The sequence below is a fragment of the Chenopodium album genome, chromosome 11 (assembly GCF_948465745.1).
Source record: "Chenopodium album chromosome 11, dcCheAlbu1.1, whole genome shotgun sequence".
NCBI lineage: Eukaryota > Viridiplantae > Streptophyta > Magnoliopsida > Caryophyllales > Amaranthaceae > Chenopodium > Chenopodium album.
Genome location: NC_137844.1, coordinates 3,936,401 through 3,951,869, shown reverse-complemented (window position 1 = coordinate 3,951,869; position 15,469 = coordinate 3,936,401).

Sequence of the window (15,469 nt, the reverse complement as noted above, 5' to 3'; positions counted from 1 at the left end):
AACTGAACCCGACTCAAACCTGAGAATGACCTGACCTGATTCTAACCTGCAAATTATTGACTTGAACCGAACCTGACTCGAACCTGAGAATTACCCTAACCCGTTTTAACCCGTGAAAACCCGAATTAAACCCGACCTATTGTTTACCCGACCCGAATGTAACCCGACCTGTTATTAACCCGACTTAAACCCAACCCAAACCCGGTAAGAAGTATGACCCAAAACCTCCATTAGGGTAGGTGGAACCATCCAATTTGCCTTGAAACAGCCAATTTACCGGTTTACAACTTGCACCGATTTCATTAACTCAAGCCTATCATGAACATTTATGACAACATGTAATGATCATTTATGGTTCCAAAACGGCATTATATGACCCCGAGATGTATCCCATAAAATCTCATTTCTTTTCGACACCAGGTCCCGAAACCTTCGAAATTTCTAAAATGCATGGATATTAGCCTTCAATTTTGGAATTTTTTGACTTTTTTTGCACGGAAATAAAAATTGCCGAAATGTTTACAATGGTCCCTAATACCCCCCGGGAGTCCAATTGGGTGGTTGGAATCATCCAATTTGCCTTTAAACGACCAAGTTATCGGTTTACAACTTGCATCGATTTCATTAACTCAAGCCTACCACAAACATTTATGACAACAAATAATGATCATATATGGTTCCAAACGACATTATATGACCCTAAGATGTATTTCCTAGAATTTCAAGACTTTTAGACACTGGGCCCCGAAGACTACAAAATTCTCAAAAAGCGTGGGTATTCGCCTTTAATATTTGAATTTTTTGACTTTTTTTCGCCCGGAAATAAAAATTATCAAAATGTTTACCATGGTCCATAATACCCTCCCAGAGTCCAATTGGATAGGTGGAACCATCAAATTTGCCTTTAAACGACCAATTTACCGATTTACAACTAACACCGATTTCATTAAGTCAAGCCTACCACGAACATTTGATTTATGACAACATATAATGATCATATATGGTTCCAAACGACATTATATGACCTTGAGATGTATCCTCTAAAATCTTAAGGCTTTTCGACAACGGGCCCTGAAACCTCCAAAATTTCTCAAAAAGCGTGGATATTAGCCCTCAATTCTGGAAATTTTTTTACTTTTTTTCGCCCAGAAAAAAATATTGACGAAATATTTATCATGGTCCCTAATACCCTCGGTGAGTCCCATTGGGTGGGTGGAACTATCCAATTTTCCTTTAAACAACAAATTTACCTATTTAAAACTTACACCGATTTCATTAACTAAAGCCTATCATGAACATTTATGACAGTATTTAAAACAGTATTATATGACCCCGAGATGTATCCCTAAAATCTCAAAGCTTTTCGACACCGGGCCCTGAAACCTCAAAAATTTCTCAAAAAGCGTGGATATTAGCCTTCAATTTTGAAATTTTTTGATTTTTTTCCCTCGAAAATAAAAATTGCCAAAATATTTACCATGGTCCCTAATACCCTCCGGTAGTCCAATTAGGTGGGTGGAACCATCCAATTTGCCTTTAAACGACCAATTTACCGGTTTACAACTTGCATCGATTTCATTAAATCAAGCCTATAACTAACATTTGTGACAACAAATAATGATCACATATGGTTCCAAACGACATTATATGAACCGGAGATGGATTCTCTAGAACTTCGGGACTTTTAGACACCGGGCCCCAAAGAGGCAAAGACTCCAAATTTTCTCAAAAAGCATGGATAAATGCCTTTAATTTTTGAATTTTTTGACTTTTTTTCGCCCATTAATCAAAATTGCCGAAATGTTTACCATGGTCCCTAATACCCTCCGGGAGTTCAATTGTTTGGGTGGAACCATCCAATTTGCCTTTAAACGACCTATTTACCAGTTTACAACTTGCACTGATTTCATTAACTCAAGCCTACCACGAACATTTATGACAACAAATAATGATCATATATGGTTCCAAACAGCATTATATGACCCCGAGATGTATCCTCTAAAATTTCAAGACTTTTCGACACTGGGCCTTGAATCCTCCAAAATTTCTCAAAAAGCGTGGATATTAGCTTTCAATTTTGGAAATTTTCACTTTTTTCGCCCGGGAAAAAAATTGCCGAATTTTTTTACCATGGTCCTTAATACCGTCCGGGAGTCCAATTGGGTGGGTGGAACCATCTAATTCGCCTTTAAACGACCAATTTACCGGTTTATAACTTGCACCAATTTCATTAACTCAAACCTACAACGAACATTTATGACAACATATAATGATCATATATGATTCCAAACAACATTATATGAATCCGAGAGGTATCCCCTTATTCTTAAGGTGTTTCGACACCAGGCCCCGAAACCCCCAAAATTACTCAAAAAGCGTGGATATTTGCTTTCAATTTTGGAATTTTTTTTCTTATTTTCGCCCGGAAATTAAAAATTTCCGAAATGTTTACCAAGGTCCATAATACCCTACGGGAGTCCAATTGGGTGGGTGGAAGCATCCAATTTGCCTTTCAACGGCCTATTTACCGGTTTATAACTTGCACCGATTTCATTAACTCAATCCTACCACGAACATTTATGACAATAAATAATGATCTTATATGGTTCCAAACGACATTAAATGACCCCCAGATGTATCCCTTAAAATTTCAAGACTTTTCGACACCGGGCCTTGAATCCTCCAAAATTTCTCAAAAATAGTGGATATTAGCCTTCAATTTTGAAATTTTTGACTTTTTTTCGCCCGGAAATAAAAATTGCCGAAATGTTTACCATGGTCCCTAATCCGTTCGGGAGTCCCATTGGGTGGGTGGAATTGAACCACCAATTTGCCTTTAAACGACCAATTTACCGGTTTACAACTTGCACCGATTTCATTAATTCAAGCCTACCACGAACATTTATGACAACAAATAATGATCATATATGGTTCCAAAAGGCATTATATGACCCCGAGATGTATCCCCTAAAATTTCAAGACTTTTCGACACCGGGCTCTGAAACCTCTAAAATTTCTCAAAAAACGTGGATATTAGTCTTCAATTTTGAAAATTTTTGACCTTTTTTCGCCCGAAAATTTTTTTTTTCGAAATGTTTACTATGGTCCCTAATACCCTCCGGGAGTCTAAGTGGGTTGGTGGAACCATCCAATTTGCCTTTAAACGGCCAATTTAATTACCGGTTTAAAACTTGCACGGATTTCATCAACTCAAGCCTACTACGAACATTTATGACAACATATAATGATCATATATGGTACCAAACGACATTATATGACCCCCCGATGTATTCCCTAAATTCTCAAGAGTTTGGGACATCGGCCCCCAAAACCTCAAAAATTTCTCTAAAAGCGTGGACTGTGCCTTTAATTTTGGAAATTTTTTACTTATTGTCGCCAGAAAACAAAAATTTCCAAAATTTTTACCATGGTCCCTAATACCCTCCGGTAGTCCAATTGGATGGGTAGAACCTTCCAATTTGCCATTAAACGGCTTGTACCGATTTTATTAGCTCAAGCCTACCACGAACATGTATGACAACAAATAGTGATCATATATGGTTCCAAACGACATTATATGACCACAAGATGTATTCCATAGAATCTCAAGATTTTTCGATACCGGGCTCTGAAACCTCAAAATTTCTCAAAGAGCGTGGATATTAGCCTTTAAATTTGGAATTTTTAGACATTTTTTTCGCCTAGAAGTAAAAATTGGCGAAATATTTACCATGGTCCCTAATACCCTTCGAGAGTCAAATTGGGTGGGCGGAACCATCCAATTTGCCTTTAAACGACCTATTTACCGGTTTATAATTTGCACCGATTTTATTAACTCAAGCCTACCACGAACATTTATGACAACAAATGATGATCGTATATGGTTCCAAACGGAATTAAATTACCCCGAGATGTATCCCTTAGAATTTCAAGACTTTTCGACACCGGGCCCTGAATCCTCCAAAATTTCTCAAAAAGCGTGGATTTAGCTTTCAATTTTGAAATTTTTGATTTTTTTTTTGCCCGAAAATTATAAAATTGCCGAAATGTTTACCATGGTCCCTAAAACCGTCCGAGAGTCCCATTGGGTGGATTAAACGATCAATTTACCGGTTTACAACTTGCACTGATTTACCGGTTTACAACGGCCAATTTAATTAACTTGCACCGAACCCGACTTGAACCGAAATTGATCCAAACCCGTTTTAACTCATCCAAACCCGAATTTAACCCGACTTGTTACTAACCTGACCTGAATTCAACCCGACCCGTTCCTAACCCGACCCGAATTTAACCCAACTTGTTACAAACTCGAGCCGAAATCAACCCGACTTGTTATTGGGTCACCCAAATTCAACCCGACTTTTTATTGATCCGACCCGAATTTTACCATACCTATTACTTACCCAACCTAAAAATTCAACCCGATCTGTTACTAACCCGACTCAAAATTTACACGACTTGTTATTGACCCGACCTAAATTCAACCCAAATTGTTCTCGACCCGATTTCAAATCACCTTAAATGCAATTTAGACCACCTTATTATTGTTGATCAAAGCATTTTGTCTTGGGAGACCAAGTCGGTCTAGGCCAGCAAAAGAAAGGAGCATCGTCCTCAAATTTAAGAGTTAAATATAGTATATATTTGTTGTATGGTCAAAGGAGATAATTATCTTCCTAAATTATAAACTATAGTTCCCTAGTATATTGCCATATATATTATAGTCAAAGGAAATAATTAGCTTGATAAAAATGATAATTATCTATTTATAGTTAGTTGAACCCGAATATGACCTGACTTGGAAATGACCCGACCTGATTGTAACATGAAAATTATTGACTTGAACATAATCCGACTTGAATCCGAGAATGACCCGACTTGGAAATGACCCAACCTGATTATAATCCGCAAATTATTGACTTGAACCGAACCCGACTTGAACTCGAGAATGACCCGACTTGAAAATGACCCGACCTGATTATAATCCGCAAATTATTGACTTAAACTGAACCCGACTCAAACTCGAGAATGACCCGACCTGATTCTAACCCGCAAATTATTGACTTGAACCGAACCCACCCACTCGAACCCGAGAATTCTCCTAACCCGTGAAAAACCCGAATTAAACCCGACCTATTGTTCACCTGGCCCGAATGTAACCCGACCTAAACCTGACCCAAACCCGATAAGAAGTATGACCCGACGTGACCCGACTCAGGCATGACTAACCCAAACCCGACCTGCATAGGTTATGGAATTAATCTGAATTGACCTGACCCGAGTTGACCCGACCCATTCTTACCCAACCCAAACCCGACCCGTTTACTCGAATTGACAGCTCTACATATACGTATGTTTTGACTTTTGACTTTCACATTTAGACTAAACCAAGCATAGGATTCATTTGTGATGTGGATTTAAACCCCTTAAATTAATAAAGAATCTAAAATCACACAATAAGAATAAAGCTTCGTTCTAGATAAGAAATTCGAACCAAAAACGATTGAAAGTAACCGGATATGACCTTGAAAAACGACCACTCCTTGAACGAATTCAATGCCTAATCAAACTTTTTAGACTACTCCTAGAACTAAGTATCTTGATGAACAAATCTTAGACTACCCCTAGAACTAAGAATTGCACGTTCTAATTATCAAAACAACTCCTTGAATTGAAAACTAGCAAGAAAACATTTAAGCAAAGCTAAACAATTTCTATTGAAATTAATATGATTTTCTATGTCCCTAAGAGCCACGAAATTCCCCTATTAATAGACTAAAAATAAGCTAATTCCATCCCTACAAGAATTAGGACAAACCCCTAACCTTGCCCCCCAAGTATCCTAACAAGAATAGGAAACTACTTCTAATTAGAATAGGAAAACTAAAACTAATCCTAAACAAACTTTACTTAATTAACTAAAAACTTTCCTAATATACTTAGGAAGTTTATAGCAACTAAATAATCAGAGAATAAACCTAATCCTAAGTGCTTAAACCAAGAAAAACCCTTTCAAGTGAAAGATAAAAACTTGCAAGCAAAACTAAAAAAAAAAAAAAAAAACTAAGTATTAAAAAACTACCATTTCACATTGCCGCCTAAAAACACCCTCATGCGCCACCATAGGTGACACGCGCCTGACCGACGTGTAGCTGGCCTCAATCCGGTGCCGGGATGCCGGCGTGTGGGACCCAGCTCGGCGCGTGTGCATCGTCATCGTCGCCGGAAGTGAACTGCTGTAAATCTTCTTCCTTGGTGATCAAGCTTCCTTCTTTCTCAATTGATTTATTGAACCTTTTCTCGTTTATTTCCTTGTTTGGGCATCCTATAATGAAGTTATTAAGACCTTCTAAAAGTACATTAGATCCTTCAAAAGAATTCCCCTCTTGATTCACATCAATTTGCCTCTTAGAAAAGATAATCTGTGATAGGGATTAGGGACTTTAGTAGGTTAGTCGTTGATGAATTAAATTTTATTTTCATTTTCAATTATAAGTTGAATTTGAGGATTTTTCCGAAAAAAAACAAAAAGAATTTGAGGATTTTGCTTTCGAATATTTTTCTTTAACAATACTAGACGTAAATCGTACAGTGCATGGGGATTTATTTATTGTGGTTGTAATATTTTGATCACTATTATTATTATTATTATTATTATTATTTTGTTATGAAATATATATTTGTGGATGCCCATTATACCCTTGGATCATTCCAAAACTTTCTAGAGTTTAGGGTTTATTATTCTCCAAGCAAACCCTATCAATTGTACTGTATATATATATATATATAAGTAGAACACACAGATTAATTCACTACAAGAAAAATGTCTTTTCGTAGCGATTGTACATTCGCTACAATATGCAAGTATGTTTGTGAAATCATTAAGGAAGTAGTATCATTTTACAATCGCCATGGTTTTCCCAAATAAAATCGATACGGAAAACATAATAATATCTATCCACACTATATTTACACATTTATATAATTTTGAGAAATCGTATCATTTACAATCGCCACTAAATCCCAAAAATCGATACGAAAAGTCTTTTCAACACTAGATATATAAATATTGTTTGACAAAGAATACATAAAATATATCATAGCTTATTGGTGAAACATTTACTATAAGAGTTTGAGGTTGCATGTTCGAATCTTATAAAGATCACGTGCATGTTTTTTTTTTTTTGAAGAAAATGAGTTCAACATTTATAGCGATTGTAATCGCTACAATAATCACCACGATTGGATGTAGTTTTTCGTATCGATTATTAAGGCCAACCCCAACGATATTGAAAACCACTACTAAAGGCTAAGGCAACGGGGGATATTGTATCGAATGATCATTCGTTGGGAAAGCTTTTTGTTGCAATTACAATCGATACTAAAGGTTAAAATAATCGCTACGAAAAGGTTATTTTCTTGTAGTGATTCTCTTTCCATCTCTTATATTTTCACCTTATTTTATAACACGTTATCAGCACCAAATCTAACCAACTGAGCATAATATCAAGAGAAGTCTTATATTGTTAATTAGGATTGAAAGTTCGGTTTGCCAGTTTGGATTATAGCCAAAACTGAATCCAATCTGAATTAATTCGGTTTCGAAAATCTCAATCCGAATCCAAATCGAATTAAGATTCAATCCAATCCAATCTAAACCAAATTAATTCGGCTTTTCAAATTAGATTCAAATCCAAACCGAAATTTGTTCCCTTCTTTTACAACATTCAAATCCAAAACTCGAACTTCACCCTGAAAATTCCTACAATCATTTTTTGTTAACTACATTCTTTGTGAGAGAGTAAGATATTGAGAAAGGAGAATTGAGAATTAGGTTCTTTTTTTAAGTTTATATATGAAAGGGGAAAGTGGTTGGATACTTTGAAAAAGAAAATGGGCTTAAAGTATTGGGTCGAAATTCGGTTTGTAATTCGGTTTTCCGTTTTTTTAAACCCAAACCGAATCCAATCCGTAATCCATATTTTAAAATTTTTCCAATCCGATCCAATCCGAATTCAAAAAAAATCCAAACCGAATTACTAATTCGGTTTGGTTTTTGGTTCGGTTCAGTTTTAATTCAAATTACTTTCACCCTTATTGTTAATCTCGATATTGGCAATCAAAGTAACCGTAAAATTCAATACGATGGATTCGTTTAATTTGATTGATTAATCGCAAATATTAATGCTACCAAAGGTACGCTTATTTTCGTTTTTGACGACATGCTAAAATCATACTCCAGTAGTTATACACTTTTTGTACGTAAGCCACAATTAGAATTTAGAATTAGATTATTGATGATTAATCGATTGAATGGATTACCTAGAGTATTAGATCTGATAGTCAAAGGTCCACATATGATTTATTATTTCATCAATTAATTTGTTCTGAATAATTTAATGATTGATAATAATTTCTTGATTGATAGTATCTTCGAAGATAAAATTTTGGATCTGATTTAATTTGGGCAATATTATATGCTAACAATGGTTTTTATCTATTCAAATTGCATAATAAATAATAATGACCATTACGCCTCCTCATAATCTATGTATGTTTGTTGTTTTGTTTTGCTAGAGTATATTATATAGTTAAGCATAATTTCATCTACTATATTTAACTGGCTCCATGTTTAAGATTAAATAGTTTATATATATATATAAATAGTTTGCCTTTAGCCTCATAATATTTAACTGGCTTCATAATATGCCGTTTGCCTTTAGCCTCATATTAAACAATTTTTTTTTTTTTTTTTTTTTTACTGTATTTGTTTGGTATCTTTCAAATCATGTCATGATCTTGGTGATAGGATTGACATAATCTTAGTGATAATATCTTGTGATTATCCTCCTTAATTATCTCCTATAAACTAGATGTATGTATATTGTTGCTACCATTACTCCCTAGATTAATGTTGACTTATATTCTCAAGCTTAATGAAGGAAATTATCAATGATTCAAAACATTCTATATACTTGTTTCCTATGTTACTCGTATTTGATTATAGTTCAATTCACAAACGTGTATCATGAACTATATCCCAAGACTATTGCAATTATTAATCCTATATGGATGTCTTTATGTGTCAATTTTATTCTATGTCTAATGACTCGTGATGGCTACTTATGGCTACTTAGCATTGCTCTCATGATCTTTTGTACCTGATGTGGTTAATTATTCGCTTTGTTTATAATTGTACCATGTATGCAGTAGCATTGATACTTATAGTACTCTATTAAACCTATTACTTTCATTTATGAATAGTAATAGATAGTGTAACATCTAATAAATAAAACAGAGCAAGTATATTGTTTGTGGAATGGATGGTTTTATAAGCATGATTAAGTGGTTATATAATGTTTCTTATATATGACATCAGATTTTTCTAATTGTAAACTAGTCAACGTCTGTTATGAATTAGTGTAAAACTAGGATATGATTGTTTAGTATCTATGAGGAATTGTACTGACTAGCATATAATTTAATTCATCAGTGTGTCTTGACAATTATATGAGGTCACACTCAACTATTATAATGAGTACGTGTTTTTAGTTTATGGACTAATCTTTATACTTGTAACTCCTTGATGATCACAAAATTACTTATATTGGTATACTTTACATGATGCATGCCATAATTTAATTGACCACGTAAATGTTTGTTGTTGACCTCGAATTATAGTACTGTAGTATTTGTGTAAAGATTATTTTGAGAAAATTCCTTTCTTTGCTAACTAGACGTTAAAGAATTTGATTGATAATTAATTATAATGGTTAATGACCATGACACCGCTATTATATGAGATACTTATGATTTTCTTTGAAGTGGATTATAAGACAAGGAGTGTATTACCTGTCAAAAAAAAAGGAGTGTATTAATAGTAATTTAATTTCCTTAAGTATAATATGAAAACGTGTACATGATGACTTACAAATGTCTAATAATAGTTTCTAAGGTATGTTGGCTATATTATCCTCCGTAAACAAAATAAATGTATTCCTACATACATGTATATAAAGTGAAAATATATACATAAATAAATACTTTGAATAGTTGAATAAATTGATATATTATTATATGGTATTTGAGTGGATATCCTTGATTCCAACTTTGGGTTAGAAGTGGAGATCCTTGATCCCAACTAGACTATTAGCTCATTCCTAGAAGTGAATGAGGAATCTCAAGATTGAAATAATAATAATAATATAATCATGTTTGCATGATGTTATTTTGATATGATTCATTGAAAAATCATGATAATTGCAAAAACGATTACATATATTTAGCTATTTGAGCAAGAAATAGTGTTATGAGTTCAAGAAATTAATCCTCGACATTACTTGTGAGCAACTTATTTAAAAGTATATTTATTATGCCCATACCTATAAGAGATTAACATGATTAATATAATTGGGCAAGAGGAAAATAATAACTTTGCTTTATTTGATACATGCATTGCTAAAAGAATTTATGGCTTAAAAAGAGAATGGATTTAAAGATTGTTGGACTAGTTTTATACCCCCATATGCAAGGATTAGGGGGAGATAGTGTTTATTCCATTGTTTTTAAGTAATCCTTGCACATGAATAATAAAATATATTGATGGTCAGTTTGGTACATACATTAACTTAAATATCTACGATTTATTTAATAGAAGTGGCCACATGTTAATTAATATATTTCGAAATGATACCATCCTGAAGATAGATATAAATAAATGTCATTGATCATATATATACTAGTTGTAAATACTCCAATTAAAATTAATGTCCTAGAAGGACAACATCAATTGATGATGAACAAGTTCTAGAGATAATTAAGTATATATCTTTGAAAAGAAAAGGAGTCACTATTGATAATGACAAATTTAAGGAAGTGATAAATTCCATTACATTTTTAGAAGAAATAACTTTTAGTAAAATAATTCCTATGTTCTATGATTATATAAAGTACTCCAAAAGAGTATAAAATGTTGTCCAACAAGGTTAGTATGTATCAAGATTACTATTAATGCTCCAGTGGAGTATGAGTATTAGTTAATTGTCTTGCCAATTGTAGAAAGAAACACATTGGTGTACCTATATCACATCATATTCATGGCCATGCATAAAGTATCTCTAATAAGGTGATCACCAATATTATAAAACTGACCATAATTTAAATACTAAAAGAAAAAAAAAGTGATTGGATGTGATAATTAATAATTAGGCCATCCTTTTAATAAATTCTCGTTATGAAAATCCGAAGTTTCATTTGATATGAAAGAAATAATGTGCTGACGCTTTCTCATGTTAAATATATGAAATAAATTGAATGGCAAGACATAACATTGAGATTGAACTATATTAGAATTGTGAATTTTTAATAGTTTGTGTTATAAGAAAAGTTCAAGAGATAATATATTGGTTTTTCTGAATAATTGGTGACCAGAAGTTCACTAAAATAATTTATATGTTAACAAATATTAGGTGACCAGAAGCTCACCACGTACAAGTTATATGTGAAAATTTTAAGTAACTAGTATCATACTATCAGTGTTTTTAGTGATCCCGAAGATCACCACCTAGTGAAATTACAAGAAAGTTTATATTTGTATAACAATTCTCTTGATTGGGGATATTGTATATGTCAGCACATAAGGAATAGAATAAGAAATTAGCAATTTATTACCCCCTATCAATATTGATCTCTAGAAGAGAACAAAATTTCATTATTCTCTAGAAGAGATAGAACTTTGTTGAATAGATATGATTATCCTACGAGATGAAATTTGATGCACATGAAATTGTATTCTAAGTTGGTGAAGAATTGCCCCAACATTTGAGATATTTTACCAACTTAGGGGGGAGAATTGAAGTAAGTTGGCAAAATTATAAAACTATAAATAGTTGATCCCTCTAATGCTACTTTGTAAAGTTACATGCCAACTTTTGTATCAACATATGTTGCACATCTATGATTTGATTTGTATACCGTTATGACCCATCTAGAGGAATAGAGAGATATATTTTGATTATAGTGATAATGATATTATGTGTATACATTAAGATAGATCTTGCCAATTTTCTTTAAATCATTGCCATGAAGTGTAGTTTGTATGATCGGTTCCAACATAAATATGCGATATACGGCAAGATAGTGCAGTTGATACTTTTAAAGTATAATAGTAGTATATTAATACCATACTGTGAGAAATACCTTTGATATGTGGTATAGATATCTGAATTATTATAATAGATGGCCTATTATGTAAGAAATGTTATGATGGTACCAACAATGAGAAATTATTCAGATATCATTTTAAAATAGCATGCGAAATGTACATTAAAGTAATTATAAAAAAACCGGTACACAATGGAACCGATGAATAATATGCATATGCATGATAGAATGGACTATTTAATAAGGGATCTAAAACATATGTCCATTATGATGTCGACATAATGATAATCATCAAAAGTTTATCATGAACCAAAAGTCAAATGAAATATGGATTTTTAAATCCACACTGTACAGTGTCTTGCATTAATTTGAGTCTTATATCCAGTGTATGTGTGAGTCATAGGTTAATGGATTGCTTATTTCATGTTTAGGAAGTTGTTAGATGCATTATTCATTATATATTTTGTTCAATATCTTATCATGATTCCTATATCTCATATTGCATGCCCTAGCTAGTTTCTATATAATAATTGTGGTATGTGTGAATGTCTGTCCAATGTATAGTAAGACGTATATAACTATATACAACATTGATGGGAACTTACAAAGAAATATTTATATTCCAATGGGCTTACACTAGTGATGAAATTATTGATGACGTCGATTTAATAATAGCTTGTTATGATTCATGTAAGAAGATTTCCTGAAGAACTTATATACGACGTTTTTAAATACTTAGCCTAACATATTTTATATCTCAAATGTGTCAATTATTAGCAAATTCATGAAAAGTCAATGTGATTATATCATCGATATCTCAACCTAAAGTTTGAGTATGTGAGATTCAACAAGTCTATGTATTCATTGGCCAACTCTCATATAAAACATGAAATGTCTAATTAAATAATAGAGTTGAGATACCATTGAGTGAGAATAATATTCTTATGGTCCAGAAGAGCCATGAGCAAAATATGTAATTAGTTTAATTTCTTAATTCTTATGATACTGGAAAATGAAATATATATGATGATATCAAGTGTTGCCATGAAATTATATTTGGATAATGTGACCTTCAGAAGAAGGCATACATCTAATTGTTATGATAATCCGAAACAAAACTATCGAATGAAATAGTGGTAAACACAATTGTATTATTTCCACAAATATGAAGAAATGAAGACACCTTAATAAGTCCTGTGAAGATTTGAAGATTCAAGTTCAATTTGAAAGGATAAATCATCAAGAAAAGGTGTTTCATTCTTAGATAATGGACATCCAAAGGGGAGTGTTATGAAATATATATGTGTAGATGCCCATTATACCCTTGGATAATTCCAGAACTTTCTAGAGTTTAGGGTTTATTATTCTCCAAGCAAACCCTATCAATTGTACTATATATATATATATATATATATATATATATATATATATATATATATATATATATATATATATACACCTCCATTATATGAAATATAAGTAGAACACGCAGATTAATTCTCTCTCCATCTCTTATATTTTCACCTTATTTTATAACATATTTTTATTTTTTACTATCACATTGGTTTTTTTACCTACAAAAATCATTTTTTTTAAAATCGTGAAAAATGAAAACTAATAATTCTACTTTTTGAGAAGTGGGGGTCAAAGGTGGGATTATTTTGGGAATTCGAAAAGGTGGGCTTATTTTGAGCAGAAATGCCAAAGGTGAGATTATTAGTTTCCATAATTCTTTTTATTTTTTGATTATTTTTAATTTACAATCTTATTTTTGTAATAAATTCAAGTTAAAAATAATATTATATTTAGATTTATGAGTAAAAACATTTTTTTAAAAAAAACAATTATTTTTATAGTAATTCAACTAGTATAAACTATTATTCATTAATTTGGGTTTATATGGCAGTTGAGCATTTAATTTTATAATATTAAATTGTAACCCTTTTTTTTATTTAATTTAAGATTTTATATCATTAGTTAGATATATATATATATATAGATAAAATTTCTAATATTATTATTTTTATTTAGTTTAAACATTGAGGTTTCCCGTAAAAAAAAAGCGTTGAAGTTATTTTTCATTGTAAGTAATTTTTTGTTTTATTACGTGATATATGAATTTAAAATCTTAAACCTTATTTGTTGATTTTGTGACGATTGAATTTTTTTTTCAAAATTAAATTGAAATTCTCTCTTAATTGCCTAAATAATTTCCTATTTGGCTATTGAAGATCTATCTTTTATTTTTAACTAAAGGAGAAAAGGGTCTGTTCACGTACAATTACTGAGCTGAACTGAACTGATTGGAGCTGAAATGAAATGAGCTAAAATGAATATTTTAGGAGCTGAACTGAACTGATTGAAGCTTAACTGAGTTGAACTAAATTGAGCCTAAATGAATATTCTATAGTCTAATTAGTTATTGTTAGAAAATTTATCTTATGTTACCCGTCATTATTATATATTTGTGATGCTCAAATATCGATGCTTAAATAAAGTGGTATCACCTTATATTTTTTGGATTAAGGTCCCTGTCAGCAAAAGATAAATATTTTTGTCAAAAAAAATGCAAAATATAAATTTTGTTTACCAAAAAAAACAAAAACACAAAAAAAAAGATAATTTTTTATTTTTTTTGAAGTAATCTAAAATATTTTATCTTGTTTCTTTGTTATACGGTTATATATTTGATTTTATCATCTTAAATTAATAAATAGATTTTTTTTTTTGGAAAAATGGAAACTAAAAATCCAACCTTTGCGCGGTCTGACAATAAAAATCCAACCTTCCATAAATCTTATAAAAATCCAACCTTTATACCCCACCTTCTTTGACAGGTCCATCACCTGTTGATGACCGATTTTTGTAAAATATATGCCACATGTCAGCTACTAATAGGTCAATTGCATTTTTTATTATTAAAAAAATTAAAAGAAAAATAAAAAACAAAAAAAAATTCAGAAACCCCTTTTCCACCACCACCACCACCTTCCCCTGCCACCACTACCACCTTCCCCTGCCAGCACTCCCTCTCCCCCTCCCTCCCCGGCGTACAACTCCTCTTCCCCTGCGCGCAACGCTAGCCACCCATCTTACCCACCGTCAAATCCACCAACCCCCGAAAACCTCCCTACCTGAAACCTAGCCCCTACCAAACCCTAATCGACGGCAACCCTAAACCAACCCCAAACACAAGCCCTGACCTCCACGAACCCAGCTGTCTACCCCAACTTCCACCATTATCATACCCCAATCGACGCTGACCCTAAACCAACCCCAGACCCTATCCCGGACCGACTCTTTT